The 17,591-nt window shown below is 42.9% G+C and overlaps 1 protein-coding gene and 1 long non-coding RNA gene across 3 annotated transcripts in view; one reads left to right on the top strand and one right to left on the bottom strand.

The window, feature by feature from the left end:
- Nucleotides 1–1,804: 1,804 nt before the first annotated feature.
- LOC142001872 (uncharacterized) lies at nt 1,805–3,977 on the bottom strand. The gene is made up of 4 exons (XR_012642579.1): nt 3,855–3,977; nt 3,382–3,419; nt 2,240–2,404; nt 1,805–1,906 (listed from the first exon to the last, which is right to left on the bottom strand). It is a non-coding gene; the product is annotated as an uncharacterized LOC142001872 (long non-coding RNA).
- The window catches only part of PIGR (polymeric immunoglobulin receptor), a 32,305-nt gene continuing 17,071 nt past the window's right edge, over nt 2,358–17,591 (top strand). For both annotated transcript variants that reach the window (XM_074977499.1, XM_074977498.1), the window contains exon 1: nt 2,358–2,479. The gene's annotated coding sequence lies outside the window, so the exon portion shown is untranslated. The remainder of the gene's footprint in view (nt 2,480–17,591) is intronic.

Below are 17,591 nucleotides of genomic sequence, written 5' to 3'. Positions count from 1 at the left end.
CTGCTCCTCCTACTGGCCAGCTGCCAGTCGCACTGTCTGCTGTGGGCTTGGCCTGAGGCAAAACCCTGTGATTTCAGCTCTCAGCATCTACTAAAGTAGAGTCTCATAAAAGATACAAACACTAGTATCCAGCTCTACTTTGAACAGGTGTGGAGGGCTAGTCAAACCAGGCTTAGAGTTATATGGCCAAGGCTTAGGCAGGGCCAAGGCACTCAGCTAGCTGGTTCAACCCATATCCCTCCCCTTCTGCTTTACAATGCTTTAAACCAGGGGAGCCCTGTGCAATGCATGTCCCATGCAGCCATGATGACTGCTCTGTCCCCCACAAGGGCCTGGAGCACTGGTGAGATTTCACAATTATTATACTGAGTGTGAGCATAAATTGTGATTTTACAACAATGTATTTACAATAGACAAAACCTCATTGCTTCCTACCCATCAGGCTTTGTTTGCAAGGTATCACATATGCACACCTTTGTACTCTCATGCAAATGATCTCTGGGCGACACATTCCTCCCAGCCTTCAGCAGCATTGAGTTCCTGCTGGCCCATTCCTTACACATGTAAAGACAAAAACCTCTTTAAAAAAAAAAAAATCAGGTATTTTAGTGGAAACACTACTAGGCCCATAACTGTCACAAAGAATACGACAAAGGGATTCAGATGTTTTGAAAATTTAGAAATAATTCCCCATGCAGGGTCCCCTCCAGCTCACAGCTGCGGCACACCACATATCATCTACATTACAAAGGTGAGTCTAGTTTGGTCTGCCCTAGAATGGGCAAATCTACTTAGCATGGCACTTTGCAGGTGGTCTTTTCCACGGTTTGTGCCTCTTCTGGACAGCTCCTTGGAAACCTAAAATTTCCTTATGTTTTTAAGTAAAAATTAGAAGCCATCTGGTTTTGATTCATGTCTGTTAACCTTTAAACCAGAGGAAAGCTTGCCCTGTAAAACTGAAACTAAAGTTGCACTGCAGACCTCGGCCTCTAAAATCCTGGCAGCTTTAAGTTCATGACCACAGAGTAATGAGCCTAGATTCTGGTAATAGTGAAACTAGACAAGATGTTTAGATGTTGTTCATAAAATTAAGCTACCCTCCCATCGTGCCATGGCAATTCCTCTGCTGCATCTGAGCAACTATTTGCTTACAACTCTGTGGAAATGAATAATAATAATAATAATAATAATAATAATTTCAGCTTAAATGAAATTGTTGTTTTTGAGCCATTAATGATTGCTCTTGGAAATTCTGATCCAGTGGATATAATGCACTTGGATGTTCAAGGTCCCTCACCAAAGGTTTTTAAGGAAAGTTGGCAGTCATGGGATCAGAGGAAAGGCCATCTCATGGATCAATAATGGACTAAAAGGTAGTGGGTAACCATAGATAGTCAGTTTGCAGAATGGAGAGGGAGAAATAGTGATGTCCCCCCAGTGACCTCGCTGGATTTAAGGGCACTGGCTAGGTCTTGGGAAGTTAAGAGGTTCAGATTTTGCATATGGAAAAGGGATAGAGGGACAGGACTGTCAGTGGCTAAAAAGGTCAGGGATGCAACCCCATGACCAGAGTATCCCTAGCTTCTGACTGCTGGGAGCGGACGACAGGGAATGGCTCACACAGCGATAGCCTGTTCAGCCCGGGCTCTCTGGAGAATCAAGCATTGGCCAATGTCTGAGCACAGGGTCCTGGGTTAGAGGGACCATTAGTCTGACCCACTATGGTCATTTTTATGTTGTTTCTTTTACTTCAGTGAAATGACAAAGAGGAACTAAACATCATGCAGTCAGCCAGCTCCCTGCAGACCTCCAGCATGTGCCCCCATTTGTGAACTCGGTGGCAGATGAAAGGAGAAGACATTCCGTTTTCCTGTAGCTGGCCCAGAACAGCCTGCACTGTGGAAACCTAGTGGGGAAAGGAGAAGACAGGGCATTATTGTGTTGGTGGGACCAGTTAAGTCCAGTTAAGCCCCTCCAGCAAACACCTAGCAAGAGAGGCCTAGGAATTTCCTTTAAGTGTGGCTCAGAAACCCCCTCCAAGAGTCCTTCCCGTATTCATGAGTGTCAAGAGATGTTGGGTTACACCCAGAGTAGCCAGGTAGTTCGATAGTTACTGCACAGTCTCTATAGCGTTATTGCAGCACTTAATGAAAAAGCAAATGACAACATAAACAAAAAAAACCCTGGGAAAACTGCAATGTGGCTTGGGTAAACAAACAATCACCTGGGATAGTCCTACCTGCCTGCATATTTGGACGCTATTCCTTTAAGAAGGCTCAACAGGTAGAAGTTGAGGGGAGTATTTAAATCACTTTCATTTCTTACAGAATTCAGTGTCCTGTTGGCTACAGAGGAGGAGGCAGGACACATACCCACACACAGAAGATCCTCAGAGGTCAGGTGCCTGAAATGGAAGCAGAGTTCAAGTGACCAGTCTAACAGAGAAAAGAAGTCACCCAAACAGTCTGCGCAACCGTCTGTGAGTAATGATTATTATTTGTTTCCCTAAAATATGAAATCCCTTGTAAGCTACATAGGGGAGATGGAGAAGCAGAATTTAAGTATGAGTAAGCTGAATTTACAGCTGGACTTTGAAAACTCAACCAGTCTTATTCATAAGACAGACAGGCAGATGCACTGTAAATTTCAAAGGACTTGTTTGTTTTGCAGAAGTTAGGACAGTAGAGTTGGCCTCAGGATTTTTATAGCATTTTGTCTGCAGGAAATATTTGGTACATTTCCCTTGTGGAAAAGTGCTACTGTATTCTACAGGAACGATATCAAACACTGCAGCTCAATATCAGATTACCATTTCAGACCATCAGTGCAGAAAGGTGTAATACATTTTTGTAAGAGCCAAGTTTTTCAAAATATTCTAACAAAATTATTAACCTGTGTTCTCATTTACAGTACGGAGAAGTAGCAAATATATACTTTTATTTAATCCTAAAATATATGCATTGGTGCAATATCTACTTTTGCGAAACTTTCTGTTGTACAATCAGCAGTGGTACAGCGAGTATTTTTGGATTAAAACAACTCCCTGCTAGAGGTTTTAATGGCATTCAACAATAATTTTGTTCCCTTTGCAACTAAGGGAGCTCAAATGCAACAAATAGAAAACTAGAGACATGGAGTGTAAGAATTCAACAAATCTGAAATGGGGCTACATGGAATACATATTGTATTTTAGCTTAAACATGAGACTTTTCCATCTGAGACTTTTCCTTGTGGTACTGTGACTCCAGCGGTGTGTTTGACATTAATCACTTCACATTCCATGCTGAATACCATCTTCTGAGTTTAATTCTTAAGACACACTTTGATGGTTATACATATTGCAGTGATTCCAAATATTTGACTGTGTACTTTAGCACATACCTGTGTAGATACTACGGTTCTGGGTGCTATAGAAAACCCTAAAACAGACAGGCAAATAGGAGATTTTATTATAAATCCTGGAGCACTTTCTGTTCAGCATATCACAATTTAATGATGATTATTTATTCTCTATGCATTCAAAGCCACAAAGGGACTTTGGTTCAGAACTTGAAGCATTTCCTCACTTTCAGAGGTGCTCATGTAAGTGGAGATTACCTAAGATTTCAAATAGTGAATTGCTCACTCACAGCCCCCCCAATACACATTGGGGATGTTCTGTCCCTGTAGACTTGATGCATTTCCTTCCCACGGCAATAAAAATCCCTCACTCTAGTGAACGTGGCAGTGGTCCCATTGAAATATCCAATATTGTGTTACATTAAAGCCTGATATTACCAGTTCAAACTATTGTCTGAATTCTCACAATCTAACAATGTTACAATGCATAGAGGGGGATGTGGGTTACTACTTACAGTCAAGAATGAGGAGTCAAGCTTCCCTGGTGATCCACCAGTGCCTTCCAATGTGACCATTGCTTTGTGCTTCAGTTTTCCTATCTGTAAAATGTCTAGAATATTTACCTTCAGAAAGGTGCAGAAATTCTGCGTGTGCATACAAAAGCCATTGAGATTACCTGAACAGTCACTACCAATACAGATATGCTAGATGTTAGTAACTTCAGAAAAGTTGCTTCACCTGATTTTGATTGTCCCATTTCTGCTCTAGCTTCTCAGTATCAGCAAACTGAACCTTCTACTCCTTTCATGTCACTCAGTCTTCCACTGTCCCTTTTTACTTAGTCATTTATTCTCATTATCTCTTTTGTGAAATGCTGCAATGTTATAATTCAGAGTAGATTTTACTTAGGTAAACTCTGCTAAAGTGTGACTAAGACATTCAGCATTCAGTTTGAGGTGAAAACCCCTGTTCTCCTGTATAGCTGGCAAATGTGATTCTTAGATAGCTCTTTGTTATAAATCGTTAGGGCAAAATTTTGTTTGCTAAATATAAATTTACACATGCAGTAAAGTCAGTGTCTCTCAAGAATGTTCCCTTATTGCACTTCAAACTTGCATTTAATGTGCTTGCCGCAGATCATCTGCAGCCACTGAATTTGGCTACTCACATGCATAAAATCTAGTTGTGCTTGTAAAGGTTTGCAGGGTCAGGCTTTGGTTTTCTTCCTTAGTTATCATCCTACTTCTTTCTTTTGCAACAAAAGGACTCAACAAGGCAGCTATATAATCAAAACCCTTCTGTACAGAAGAGAAGTTTACCTCTGACCAGTTCCAGTGACTTCATATAGGGAAAGTGAAGAGCCAGTGGTGGCTTTCAGAAAAGGTCAGGGAATTGCCCCCAATTCCTACTCAATATCTCTACTCCTGACTAAGGCTACAATTTTGTCACAGAGGTTGCATAATTGATGGAATCGGTGATTTTTCAGAGACCTCCATGACCCCAGCCTGCAGAGCTCTGAGCTACTGCAGACAGTGTGAGTACCTCGCAGATTTCTGCTGCCATGGGGAGAGCCAATGTGGTCGAGGCAGGAGCCTTTGAGCTGAGCATCTGCTACAAGCAGTGGGGGACCCCAGAGTTCTGAGCCACCAAGGGTGACAGAGGACCCAGAAGCTCTGAGCATCAGTGGGTGGTTCAGGTGCCCAGCCACTGCAGTTCCACATTTGTCATTGATATTGTCAGTAAAAGTTAGGCACCAGTCATGGACTTCCGTAAATTTTTCTTCCTAGTCTGTGACTTTTACTAAAAATATAGGCTACAGCTCAGCAAACAATGGCCACTGACTGTGTCTGTACCAAGCATTGTATAGCAATAAGTGACATTGCATTTGTGGAGCATTGGTTTGAAATGCATTGGGGGGGAATAATCTTGTTCTGTTAATTCTCTGTCAGTTGTTAAACTTTCTGAATGATGTTAAAGGAGCCTATAAACACAAGACTGTCTAAAAATAGTATCTTCCATGACATTTGTAAATCCACATTATACTGACTTTGTCTGGAACAGGTCTTGCTTTGGAAAAAGGAGTGAAAGACCAAAAGATGCTAATGCTGTAGGATGCAAAAATTCATTTTTGCCTCATCCTCTTTCAAGGTGCAATAAAGCACAATTTCCATTTTCACCTGAAGCAAAGTGTGGGACGGGAAAGTCTGAATTTTGCCCAATGATAACGTTTTAAAACTCAGGAAAGTTGTCACCACCATCATCAGCTCCTTTTTGGCTGGGAAGGAGCTGATTTGTAACCACCAATCCCTGTGTTCCCGGCTTGTGCTATTCAACACTTTTGAGTGGATACAAAAAGTCTATTCCAAAAGGGACATCCTTTTTCTGCACAGAGGTGACCAGTTCTGTTCATGAACTTGGTGAACGTAACCAGCTTGAGTGCAGCAATTTTTTTTTTTTAAGTACATTTGGTAAAATTACAAACCATGCACTGCATTTTTAATGCTTTAATGATCAAGTAATGTTCCCTTGACAATGGCCATTGTTAAGAGCAAATGTTAATGACTACCAGATTAGACTGTACAGTGTGCTGACCCCAGGCTCTATGTACTGCTAGTATATACCTATTCTTTAGGGTCATTCACAGAGCTCTGCCGATTGAATTTGGGAAAGGAGCTTTGGCACTTTCCTCTCCAGCAAGAGCAGCTGATTGCTAGCTCTTGTGTAATCCACCAATTAGCTCTTGAGCTCAGTTACAACCAGTGCAAATCCTGAGCATCTCCAATGGAATTATAATGGTATAACTGAGGTCAGCCCCTTGGAGAGGCTTTTAAAAAGTTTCTTACTCTTTTGCTTGAGCAAGAAGAAATATCCAAAGATAGAAACGACTGCCAAGTGAGGAAAGAAAAAAAAAAGTCACAGAAAGATGCATTTCCCCATTTCTATATTTTTAAACCGAGAATCTCAAAAGCACTGCAAAAGTATTCACGCATTCAGACTTGCAACACTCTCATAGGGAGGACAGTCTATTCTTAGTCACCCATTTCAGTTTCTTATGCTGCCTACATCCTGTATGCCTTACTGTTGCCATGTTACAGGCAAGGAAACTGAAGGACACAGATGTATTTGCAGTTCGTACAAAGGCAGTGGCAGAGCTGGGAGAAAACAGGAGTCCCGACACCTCATCCCTTGCTCTAACCACGGCAACACTCACTCTTCCTGTATCTCGAATCAGCTCTAGGGTACTGGGCTACCTCCCACACAGTGCTTCATTCCAACTGGAAGCTGCCCTTCCCCATTCTGGGCAGTGCCCTCACAATTTTCTTTTGTCCCGTTTTCACCACTGCCTACAATTATTCTCTTGTGCCACGGCAGAGGTGATGCATGTCTGTCTTGTGACTGGGCAGCCCAGCAATTTGCACCATGGGGGAGCTGGGCCTAGCGAATGAAGCATCCTTGGGATCAGGGAGACCTGATAGACCTCAAAGATTCCACAAATAGTGCCACTGGACAGTGGAGCAGTTGACCAGCTTCCCTCACTTTAAACGCACCTGCAATTGGAAAGATACAAATGTGGGTTTTTTCCCCCCTGAAACGCAGTACTTCATACTCAGAGACCTCCAGTCACAGATGGAGTTACTCGTAAGTCTTTATATTCCACCAATACCAAGAAGCTTTGAAAATTGGTGCTTCTAATAGCACACTGGTGACAGACCCTACAATTTTAGCGGCCCATCTGAGCCACTACTCTTAAGGAGGGAATTATCCTTTTGTTTTTGGGGGGAGGGGGGGGCTAATAGAGTGAGGAGAGGTTTTGATGCAAACACAAATCCAGAGGCTGTTCTGACAGATGATCTGCATGCGTGGACACCTTGTAAGAGCCTAGATTATTTATCAGTAGCAGAGGTGAACTCTTGCATTTCACCCAAGGTGGGTTTAATGTGGAGAGGGAGGTTAATTAGATCCCAGACATACACAGGGATGGTCTTTTTGCAGGGGTCAGTAACATTTCCAAGGCAGAGTGCTGAAATTTGATCATTTGACCTCTATGTATAGTCTGAGTGCTGGTGATACTTTTTAAAGTCACTAATAGTCCTACTTAAAACAGCTTCATTATTAATTATATTTAGATGCAGAGCTTTACTGTTTAGGTGATAGTTGGTAGCATTAGTTGGTCTTTTCTTAATCCACAGGTAGCATGACTTTGAGTAAGCTGCCAGCTGCATGAGGGAGGAGGGAGTAGAGCTGGGCTCTGGCCTTGCGTGTCAATGAAAAGAGGCTCACGTGCATGCGTGCTGGTGGTTACTGGCCCCCGGTCTTTTTGTGTCAGCACAATGGGAAGCAGGTCCAGGGCTCAGATGCACTAATGCAATGTAAGTAATATTTAATAACCAGACCATGGACAGTCACTGGGGAAATTATTTCCAACTGATGAAAATACAATGTTTCGTGCAAGTGTAAATTTCATTTTGGCTAAGGGGGATTCAGTGACTCATTCTCCCAAGGGAACAATCTCTGGAAGGTAAAAGTACCCTACATGAAGGTATGGATTCACACTCTGACAATCCAAGGCAGCAGTATGCTTTACAAGAAGTACACTTTTCTCTCCCTCTGTGGATATTGCACTTTTCACTGTTTAAAAGCTGTCTGGACTGGAGTCCCAATTTTTGCCCTTAACCAGGAAGAGATCAGAATGTTTCTTATGCAAATATCCAACTGGCCCTTTGCCTTCTTGCACAGCAAAACAAACTTCAGTCTAATCCAAGAAAAACTACGCGCAGAGAGGCATATTACAGGCTGTTATAATCAAGGCTCACAGCAATGGCTTGATCTGTTTAAAAAGAGTGACTCATTCTCCTTACATCAGCCTTTTATCCATCCTTGCTGATGTCCGGATTTGCTAGCAAGGGTGGAGGATGGGGCAAATCTCGTCACATAGTCTCATTTGCCTTTTTTGCATGATTTTTCTCTGGAGATCTCAGCATGGTATCACAGGTGGGAATCATCCCAGTGCTTTAAAAAAAAATGATAATTGCGGATGAACAGCAGAATAAATCCATTCCTTTGTGGAACACAGGCATGTGAGAAGTCCTTGCCAAAGGAGATACAGAGGCCATTGCCTGCTGCGGTTAAAACTAGATTGATCAAATCAACAGAAAACATGTAGTCAGGAATAGTCCTGCATGGGCCAGGAGAGTGAGCGGGTTGAACTAGATGATCCAAATGGTCTGGTTCTCGGTTTTGTTAATATTATAGGGTCCAGAAGCCTCACTCAGGATCAGAGACTCATTGTGTTGGGAGCTTTACATACACATATAGGCTACGTCCACACTAGAAGCACCCATTGATAGAAGTTACTGTTTAAAGAGATGTTCTGACAAAACTTATGCCAACAGATTGCAACTACACTTAAAAGCAGATGGATCTTTTGACCTGCTCTGTCAACAAAAGCGCCCCCCGGAGCATCTATGCAGCCTTTTTTGTTGACCGTTTCTGTTGACAAAAGGCATTATGTATAGACATGCTGCGCATTGTGTCAACCCCCCGCCACCAGTTTTGACCACAAAACTCTGTATTGTAGGCATAGCCATAGAGAAATAGTGCCAGCCTCGTCTGGTAGCATGAATCCAAAGCTTTGGTATTGTGGAAAATACTTAGTTCTAGCATCTGCCACTATTGGAATGGAATTAGTTAAAATAGAAGCACAAGCCAACTCCCCTCTCCACCTAAATCAAAGAACTGGAAGACACCCGCAGAGGTCATCAAATCCAGTCCTCTACACTGATGGCAGCACCAAGCACCATCTTGGTCATCTCTGACAGGTGATTGTCTAACCAGCTCTTAAATCTCTGCAATGATGGAGGGCTCACAACCTCTCTAGGCAATTTATTCCAGTGCTTAACCACTCTGGCAATTAGGAAGTTTTTCCTAATGTTTAACTCAAACCTCCCTTGCTGCAGTTTAAACCCATTGATCCCTATCCTATCATCGGAGAGTCAAGAAAATAAACTTTTCTCGCACCTGTTTGTAACAACTTTCTAGATACTTGAAAACTGTTACCATGGTCCTCTAAGTCTTTTCTTTTCCACACTAAACAATCCCAGTTCTTTCAATCTTCCCTCATAGGTTACGTTTTCTAGACCTTTATATTTGTTGATCTTCTCTGGACCTTCTCCAGTTTGTTCACATCTTTCCTGAAATGTGGTGCCCAGAACAGGACACAATACTCCAACTGAGGCCTAATCAGTGCAGAGTAGAGTGAAAGAATGACTTCTCATGTCTTGCTCATATAAATGAGAATAGTTTATTTACTTCACTGAAGCGTTGCCAAATTAGACCAGCTGCAGACTTTGTCCTTTGAATTTTGCAAAGGGGAATGTCTAAGCTGGCCCTACTCACTCCTGTGCAGTGCTAAATAATACAACTCTACCCATGTGTTTTTTTTCCATGCCAGTTATGTGACCAGAAGCAAAGATTACCAGCAGGAACTGGCACAACCTGTTTTTCCTTCAGACACTTACCTTTCTTTTTATAGATACAATGAAAAAGAAAGCAGCTCCCAATCAGCTGTGCATCCAGGCAGTGCAGAACAGCAGCACCTGCAAGGGAATGTGGATAGACTTTCAGGGGGGCAGCCCCAGAGCTGCTGCTTCCTGCATCACAGCTTCCTCCTGCTGCACTGTGTGCATTTGGGTCCCATTTCCCCAGCACAGTGGCTGCTCTGCTGTCTCCCACTACAGTGGGGATACGCTCAGTCTTTTCATTTCATCCTTTCTCCAGCCTCTTTCACTCTCTCCATGCACATTCTCTCAGTGATTTTAATATTTCTCTTTTTAAGTGCCTTTGGGACAAGTGATTTTAATGCTGGTCTGGAGGCCAATACCCTCAGTCCCCGTGTAACAATACAGCACAACCAGTGGCAGTCCAAGCTCCTCTCCACCCACCCAGTATTTTCCTACATTTCTCATACCTGGCCTAGAATCAGAACTGCTGTGGAGGGCAGGGGTCAACGGGGTTAATTGCACCAGGACCCGGCAATTCAAAGGAACCCAGGGCTCTCGGCTGCCACGACTACTACTGTGGCCGTGATGGCAGCTGGAGACTCTGGCCTTTTAAAAAAAAAAATCACACCTGGAGCACCACTCCATGTAGCACTGAGGGCTGGAGAGACTTGAAGGGGCCATTGCAGTGGTCCAGGTGCACTCAGGGCTGGCTGCCCCCAGCCCACCCTTTTTGTCCCTTCTAAGGCCACAGAGCCGCACCCTCACATCTTGCCTTGGGGCCCATGGAAGCTGTTGCCCACACTGTCTAGAGTAATAAGTAACAGAGAGGGAGCTGTGCTAGTCTATATACTATCAAAACAAAAGAGAAGTCAAGTAGCACTTTAAAGACTAACATAATTCATTAGGTGATGAGCTTTCGTGGGACAGACCCACTTCTTCAGACCACAGCCACCCCAGAACAGATTCAACATTTAAGGCACAGAGATCCAAAACCAGGAATCAAGGTGGACAAATCAGAAAAAAAAAATGGTCAAGGTGAGTCTAGAGAGAGCCCACCAATGTGGGATAGCACAGTCCAGCTTTCAGGGTACCTTCAGTCTCGGGCCTCTCCTTTACAAACAATGAGGGCAGCTCGGCTGATGGGCTTTCATGCTTTTCTTCACCAATAGCTGGACTGAGCCGTTGATCTGATGACCCATGGGTGACAGGGTCTCTATCTCCTTAACAATTGCTTGGGCAACCTGGTCTGCCCTGCCTATGCTCTTCCTTATCTGACGAGGATCAGAATCGCTCTGGAGAATTGGTGCAGCTGGACAGGTGGGTTATTGCTAAGGAGAAGCTGGGGTCAGCATGAGAAAAACAAAAGAGACACCCCACTTAATTGCACAGCACAGATGGCAACCATCAGCATATTGTAACTAAACTCATATCAAACACCAATAGAAATAATAGACGTTTGCAGAGTGCCATGAGAGCTTTGAATCAAAGTGCCAAGTAGAGTTATTAATTACAATGCATAATCGTTTGCACATCTCACTGCAATCAAGGGCTTCTTTCCATCGAAGCAGCTGTAAGGAATACAAGCCCTCATGCTTCAGGGCATCAGCCGTCCTCTAAGGAAGACTTTGGCAGAAACGTCTCCTGTGGGCAGGTGATCCCAACACTACCTATTGTGGAGTTTCTCCCACCTGCTTCTAAAGCAGCCAGCGCTGTCCAATGTTGGAGATAGGATATTGGACTGGATAGGCCTTGGTTCTGATCCGGACTAGCTATTCTTCCATTCACCATGGAGGTGCAGGTGAAATCAATGGGAGTTTTACTGTTGACTTTAGAAGGGTCAAGATTGCATCCTGAATTGCATTAACAAAGAAAGGTGATTTTTTCCCCTTTTGCACTCCTCTAACCCCACAACAAAAATCCTTATGAGAGATCTATGCAAATGAGCTGTTGTGTAAAGACTGGACACAAAGACACCTTGCTAGCCTGAAACCAATCTGAACACTCTACCATGGCATTCATTAGGCTTAGCCAAGTATTCAAGTTGGTGCACTTCTCAATAGGTGCCAATTTCTTTAAGTGCTGGCCCAGCAGCAAAAATAAAACCAGAGTGTACTCACTGTTTTAAACCACACCTGCACCATGGATATTTTAAACCTTCTACACCACTGGTCAAAATGCAAAATATATGGCCCATCATTTTGCTTTTATCCTCGTAAGTCCTCTGGACAGTACCTGGCAAACAGTAATTGTCTTCTTGCCCTCCTTCTCCTTCAAGGGCTTCTTGTCTGCACAAGCTGTAAAGTTTAGTGAATTTCAATAGTACTTACTGGAATTCTCCTTCACACCAGTACTATATTAATTTCTCTTCCGAGGGTGATATCACACTGTACCTGCAAATTTCGAAGAACCATGAAGCAAGGTCCTGTCAGCAACAGAGTTTGATAAAATTCTCTTCCAGCCTCTGGGACAATGCCTAGGTTTTGTAGACGTAGCAGCTAAGCTTGTTCGTGCCATTGTCTTGACCTATGAAACAGCAGTCTTCCTGGGTACAGCGCATAAAATGCAGCAGGCGAAAAGGGGGTTTCCAGTGAGATAGTCTTCAGTCTGGCTATGAAGGTGAGGCTCAGACCTATCAGACAAAGAGCAATTTATGCAACAGCTGATTGTTCATTCTGGGACTTGTTACGGAGGGAAATTTTCTGCACAAATGCCATGTTTGCTGAGAAGGAGTTGAACAACATCTTAACAGGATTTGACTGCAAGTAACCTGGTGGATGGTTTCAGTGGTCACCAATGTCTTTGCCGACACATATGAACACAGTTGTGCTCACATGTACACAAACACATGCAGATGAAGTTGTGCTGATATGCATGCATGGGTGCTTGCATAACCTTATGCACCCATGTGCAATTTCACACACATGCACAAACCAGAACATGCGCCTCTTTTCTCTCTCTCCTTGGACAAGGCTACAGCTGTATTCCAAGGAGTTCCCAGACAAAAGCTGCTATCCCTTTGTCACTTAACAACAAGTACCGACCATAAAGAACCACAGAACGATTGACTGCAATGAAGCTGGCCTAGCTGCTGATTCCACAGAGATATTACCACTCTGCCGCTACCTGTTCCTTGTCCAAGGAGGAGGAGGAGGAGGAGGAAGGATATGTTTGGGGGGTCCCCAGCCTTTCCCGACATTTCCTGGGCTGGCAAACAGACACAGAGCTGGTCCTTAGGCTACAAGGCCACTTAGGCCAGCTCCAATAAAACACAGTACCAGTTGCAAAATGCAAGACCCATTATTGTGTTGATTTGGTTTTCTGTAGCGGAGGGGGTCATGTTTACCTTACCAGCTTCTTCTGGGGGTGGATAGTTAAGGGCATCTTTTTCCCATTATCCCTGAGTTAATTATTAGCTACACACAAGTAGCCATTGAGCAATTAGGCAACACAGCAAGGGGAAGAAAGCTCAACAGAACACTTTTTATCTGAAGGAGGAAATAAAACCCTGTCTTTGCTGGGAAATACCCCTTATAAAATTAACTTGTCACCTGATGCCCAGAAAATAAACCAGTTTGGCTCTTTGTACAAACTTTTCTTGGCACCCGTCATATTCTTGGTAACTGAACAATCCAACTTGGGTCATTGATCATGTATTGCACAGGTACACACACATACCTCCCAGTACGCTCAGTAACACATTCATAGGCACCCATGCTTAAAATATTAAGAACCCCTCAGTTTCCTCCAGCCCATTGCTCAAAAGCCTATCCAAATCAGTCAGGGTTTGGAAGGTTTGAGAAATGTATGAATTATAAGCATCAGAGGAGTAGCCGAGTTAGTCTGTATCTTCAAAAACAACAAGAAGTCCTGTGGCACCTCATAGACTAATAGATATTTTGGAGTGTAAGCTTTTGTGGGTGAAGAGCTGCTTTCTCAAATACGTCTCACAAAGCAAGTCTTTGTCCACAAAAGCTTATGCTCCAAAATATCTGTTAGTCTATAAAGGTGCCACAGGACTACTTGTATGAATCAACTGCGCACATTTTAATCTGAGAGTTCTGAGGCTGCCACCACCAAATGAGAAAACTCCTCTTTAAAACCCAGAAAGACACACTTGGTTGTCTCCCTGTGGGGTAATCCCAAGCTTCACTCCTCCCTCAGGAGAGAACTTGGAAACAAAGAGATGTTATAAAGCTGAATTCGCATAGCTGACCTTTCAGTCTAGGCAAGAATATACAAAGACACTTCTCTAGGACATAGAAATCAAATCAAAGCCTAAAAAAATAACTCACTAACAAAAGATAAAAATATACTAGAAAGCATACTTGGTCACTAGAGGTTACAAAAACAACTAAAACCATCAAGGTTGGAGCATAGAGGATTACTTCCCTGGCATTCAGTTTAGAAGTTACCGTGTATAGGGGAACAATGCATCAACCAGTGTAACAAGTCCCACACCAAACCCAAAATAAAAATGGGCTGATTGCATCTAACTAAAAATTTCCTTTCTACTTATATATCTGTACCTTCTGATTATGATGTGGCCAGGAAATTTGCTGGATTCACTAAGTCTGCTCAGGATTAAGTATCTAAGTCTCTCCCTTTCTCTACACCAGCCATAGGACAAAGACCCCCTCAGCCTGGAACTGCTTCAGTTAAAAAATGATCCCTCTACCCCCTCATTGTCTCACTTGGCTGTTGGCCAGCTGAGAACCCACTCTCTCTGGGTTTAACCTTTTACATACAAAGCCTAACAGCTGTCATGTAGCATTTTAAAGACTAACAAAAGATTTATTAGGCGATAAGCTTTGGACAGACCCAATTCAGATCTATAGCAAGTCCAGTTACAGAGCACAGTGTTCCGAAAAAATTGCAATAAAACTGACAAATCAAATACATGGAAACTGAAAGAGGGGGGTGAGGGGTGGGGGAAGTTAAGTGTCTTGCCTGAGATAATTAGGAACAGAAAAGGAAGGGAAACAGTCCTTGTATGTGTAAGATAATTACCATCTTTGTTCGTATCAAGTGTTAATGTGTTGAATTTGAGTATGAACCCCAGGTCACAAATGTCCCTATGTAATCTGCTTCTAAAGTTACTTTGTTGTAGGACGCATATTTTCAGGTCTTTAACAGAATGGCCCACTCCACTGGAATTCTCATCAACAGGCATATGTGTATTGAGATTCCTAATGTCTGCTCTGTGTCCATTCATTCTCTGGCAAAGTGTTTGCACAATGAACATTGTAGAGGGGCATTGCTGGCACATGATGGCATATATATTATTGGTCAAGGTACAGGCAAATGAGCCCCTGATCTTTTAATTAACTTGGTTAGGTCCAGTGACGGTGTTCCCAGAATAAATATGTGGACAAAGTTGACAGTGGGGTTTGTTGCAAGGAGCATAAGCTTGTCAGTGAGCATGTCTATGTCCACGCCTGGAAGGGGAGAGAAGTTTGGTCTGGGCTTTTTCTTTCCAGAGACTTTGCCCTGGGCAGTAGTTTAGCCAAATGATATCCTTACTCACAGTAGGCCCGAGATGATCTTCAGAACAAAAGAACGAAGAGGGGCAGAGGGGAACATGAAGGAAGGTAATCCTGCAGTGCAAGCCATCGTCTGGCATGTAAGACTATGCCTTACAAATACTGAATTGGTGAAGAAAAGTGTTGGCATTTACAGCTTCTTGGGTTACAAAATCCAGGCATCTCACTCATACTGGAGATGGTACAGCGAACAAAGGCCAATAGATGAATCTATTCTCCAGATAAAGATTGTATCAAGAGTCAAAAAATAATTCACATCAAATTGTGGAATGATGTGATCCACACCTGGTCCTCCAGAACTACTTATGCAATGGGAACCTTTGTTGGGGCAGACATTGACAGTACATTTATTCTCATATAATTCATTTCTACATCAACTCATGAGCTAATGCTGCCAACACTGGATTGTTTCCGGATGCCAACACACTGTAGATAGGAATAGGCACTACAAGGTACTTTCTATAGGATACCAGTGCCCTCTAATGGAAGGAAATAAGATATTTGCAACCAATCTTTCTTGCAGAAGGCCCACAAATTATAGTGACTTTTAAGCAAAGATAATTAGAGCCCTATGCAGATACAACATTGGCACACACTTCTGCAAAAGAGGCGTGGATATCTGCAGCCACATGCACAGATATTAAAGTAGATATTGGCAAATTTAAAGGGTTCTAGTTACAAAATCTGTATCTGCATTTGCATCTGTATCCACAAAAATGAGCCATGGATATCCACACCCACAGACGTGGATGCCCACAAATATAAAACAGTTACCTATGGATTTGCAGGGCTCTGAAGATAATAAATTTCAAAAAGACTTTAATTTAACATAACAAAACCCATGGGAGGCAGCTAAGTATGATTTATCCTCATATGACTCTGGGAACATCCTGATGCCAGATGCCTGGAGGCCTAATGAGGTTGTGGCCATGCCAAAATTAGGTCTAAGCTTTTACTTTCCAAAGACTACATGGTGAAGGTTCACCAGTCTATAAGAGACCGGAACTTACATGATAACCAGCGGAATCAGTTGATGGCATATGATATTATTGAATCCTTCAAGTGTATCATGTAGATGTTTTACGAAAAACTAATGATGCATTGGCACAATATCACAAACTGCAAGCAGTAAGACTATATAAGGAATTATGGACACTGAGTAACATAAAGCTTCCCAGTTCATATGTAAATTAAGCATGGTGGACTCAAAACAATGGAAGCCCTATTTAACCATAGAGAAATGGAAAGCCCACAGGAAGAGAAGAATGAAGTCATCCTGTCTCAAAGCAACATCACATTTTGGGAGACATAAGCAGAGATAGGAGTGTATTGACACACGGGAACAGAGCTCTGGGGAGCAGAGAAAGAGGAGTCCTTCAACCCAGGGCTGCGGGGGAGGGTGTGCTTGAAATCTCAAGGACCTAAATGGTAGTTAGGCAAAGACCTTTCACCAAGGCACACAAGGGAAGCCATCATCTTGCACTTCAGTGAAGATCCTGACAGAGGACAAATCTCCCATGGCTGAAGCAAGTGAATAATTGGTGAGACAAAACATTTTAAACCAAGCCTGTACCTTGCTAGACTAAATTTTAGACATTTAGATATTTGTCTTCACTTTTGTTTGTTGGTAATGCTTTCTAACTTTATGTCTTCTGCTGGATATCATTTCATGCATGTCCTGTTGTTAATTCATTTTTTTCCTATAAACAAACTCAGTGCTGTGTTTTAATGCCAGGGTGTATTTGCCCCAGTGAAGTAAAGGTTGTTCTTTTGTGTTCTATGATGTCCTTTTGTGACTTTAGAGGGAAAAATAAACATTATTTTCTTCTGAACTGTGCAAAAGAAGACTGGACAGACTACATGAATTTGGAAAATTCAGGACAGCATGTGTGTTGGGGTCTCTCTGCAAGTGGTGACCAAAGCTGATAAAGATCAGGAGTGCCACTGGTGTTTTGTTGGTGGACGGATCGGGGTGATCTTAGGCAGAGGCACTCCAGGTGTGATCTGTGTGCTTGCTGCCAACTGAACACCCCGGCAGGCAGTTACAGGAGCATAGCATCTGAGGCACCCACAGTTACACGTCTCACTGGTCTGGACTGCACCCCAAATAGCCTGACGCTGCATTTTACTCAGAAGGAAACTAGGATCCAGGGATATTAGCTAACTTATTTGTCGCACAATGAGTCGACAGTAGAGCTAAGAACACAAATAC

Source organism: Carettochelys insculpta, chromosome 26, assembly GCF_033958435.1.
Source record: "Carettochelys insculpta isolate YL-2023 chromosome 26, ASM3395843v1, whole genome shotgun sequence".
In the NCBI taxonomy this organism is placed as follows: Eukaryota; Metazoa; Chordata; order Testudines; family Carettochelyidae; genus Carettochelys; species Carettochelys insculpta.
This window is presented reverse-complemented; position numbering and strand designations above follow the sequence as displayed.